We start from the raw sequence: 2,346 nt of genomic DNA on the forward strand, positions 1-2,346 counted from the left end.
CCATCTCTGATGAACCTTCTCTCTCTCTCTCTCTCTCTCTCTCTATATATATATATATATATATATATATATATATATATATATATATATATATATATATATACTACTTTATAATAGAAATCCAACTATTTCCATAAATAGATTCAATATAATAATAATATTTTTTAAGACGTCCAAACCATTAAGCTGTTAGTACAAGTAATCATTAATAAAATAATATTAAATTTTAAGAGGTATAACCCTTATTACGCTATTTACAATGAGTTTATGCATAGAAAAATACCAAATCTTACGCAGTTAACATGAATTACGTACATATTGAATAGGCTTTGGCTTTCTTCTTCAAATTGAACTGGTCAAAGAAGAACCCGTCTTCCTCAGATTTTGCCAATTGAATCGGTCTATAGATAAACTTTATATATCATCTCTTATCTTAGTATCTATAGCCCTTCCTTGTAGAATAACCCTAGATGAGTCGCCATCTCTTCTCTCCTTGAACTCTCTCCCTCTCTATTAAATACTCTAAAATTCCTCCCATATTCGACGCAGTTACCCACCACACCTTGACCACTGAGACCATTACAGTCGCTGCTAAACACCTCTGCCTTTCTCTTCTCTTGCATATCTCCTTTAGAAACCCGAATATCGAACATCACAACACCATCAGTAAACTTTGTTGTCACATAACCTTCACTACCATCAAACAGGCCACCTTCATCATCATCGCACTTCATCTTACCACCGTTCACAACCCCCATCTCTCGACATCTAGCATATGCTACTGTTCTATTCTCTAATTATTTGATTTTGATCGATTGCACCGGTCAAGTCTAGAACGAATCTTTTTCTTCATATCTCTGCCCCATCCCCTTATATGACCAATTGACTGCAAAAAATTTCTTATCTGTGAGGTCGTAAGTGTTACGCATTTTACACACATACCTGGAGACCTAACCATCTACTACTCACAGCTGGTCGCACTCGACTCTCTAGAAACCTCAGACAACCATTTTCACAAGTGTCACAGTGGACCAGGATCCAACACGATTTCAAGGTTAGTGCTCTTTAACTGACAAAATTTTGTGAATTTGAGAATTTCTCTTTTTGTGGTCATAGGTCTCCAACCATCTCTCTCTCTCTCTCTCTATTGCAGAACCAGGAGGCAAACACTATTAATTTACAAACGTTCTCTAACAATACAGGTTTTTGTTAGCAATTTTAAAGTGTTCTTTTCAGTCATTTATCACATAATCGTCAATGTTTACTCTCAATTTCCGGTGTTTCCTCTCCATTTCAGGTTCTGATGTTTGTCTACATTTTGGGTAATCATTTGTATATTAAATATTCTTGTATAAGTGTATCTAGAGTAAAGCTTTCTTGTTTAAGTGGTACTAAGGGTATTTGTGTCCTTTTGACATTTCTCAACTATCTGTATCAATTCAGGTATATCTTCAACTATCTGTACTGATATGGACTCCAGTTAATGAAGGAAATATCTTATTACTCTATCATTTTACTGTAGTTGTTGAATCCTTATCCATTTAATTAATGTTTGTTTTCAAGAAAAATAACAATGCTTGCTAAACCCACCACCTTTGTTATCGTTCTTTGCACTTCCCCTTTCTGTCTCTCTATCAAAAAGCTACCTCATAGCTTCCACATATTAGTTTCCTCTATGCATCCTTCTAAAATTCCGGTGCTGCTGACCATCGTCCTGTATCTATGCGTATGTCTAACTTTGTGTTTATGTGTGTTTACAGGACTTGAAATGGATTGATATAAACCAACATCTCAAAGAAATCGTGGGTAAGCTTCTTAAGATCTGAATATGATCTTCTTGTTGGGTTTTTAGAGCTCTTGTAGTTGAATGTTTAGTTTTTTCTTTAAAGTTGCAATATGTAAGTTTTTGTTATTGTTTGGGGTAAACCCATTTGTAAGTTTTGTTTTTGAAAATTGCAATGCATAAGTTTTTGGTTTCATTTATTGTCAGACAACAAAAAAAATTTAACTGACAAAATTTTGTGAATTTGGATTGATTTGTTTCAAATTTTATCATATACATATTTGACTATTGTATCATTCTTATATTTGAAGGTACCATATGAATAATAGTTTCTTCTTTGTTTTGTATGTATCATGTACAAGAACATGGGAGTGTTTTGTTCTTAATATTTTGTATGTAAATGAAAAAAATAAGCTTTATTTATGCATTATACCATTTGTGAATGAAAGTTTTTTTTTTTTTTTTTTTGTTAATTCTCATGTGTCTTTCTTTGACATTCGTAATTGGTTTGGTGGGTTCACGTTATGTGGTTATATTTTGGTTTTCGATTTTGTTTTCGGGTT

The 2,346-nt window shown here is 33.1% G+C and overlaps 1 long non-coding RNA gene across 1 annotated transcript; it reads left to right on the forward strand.

Moving 5' to 3' along the window:
* Positions 1 to 332: 332 nt before the first annotated feature.
* Positions 333 to 1,953, forward strand: LOC145034756 (uncharacterized). Its single transcript, XR_013678213.1, has 2 exons — positions 333 to 1,054; positions 1,154 to 1,953. It is a non-coding gene; the product is annotated as an uncharacterized LOC145034756 (long non-coding RNA).
* The last annotated feature ends 393 nt before the right edge of the window (positions 1,954 to 2,346 follow it).

This window comes from Lactuca saligna, chromosome 3 (genome assembly GCF_052625555.1).
Source record: "Lactuca saligna cultivar CGN05327 chromosome 3, ASM5262555v1, whole genome shotgun sequence".
Classification (NCBI taxonomy): Eukaryota; Viridiplantae; Streptophyta; class Magnoliopsida; order Asterales; family Asteraceae; genus Lactuca; species Lactuca saligna.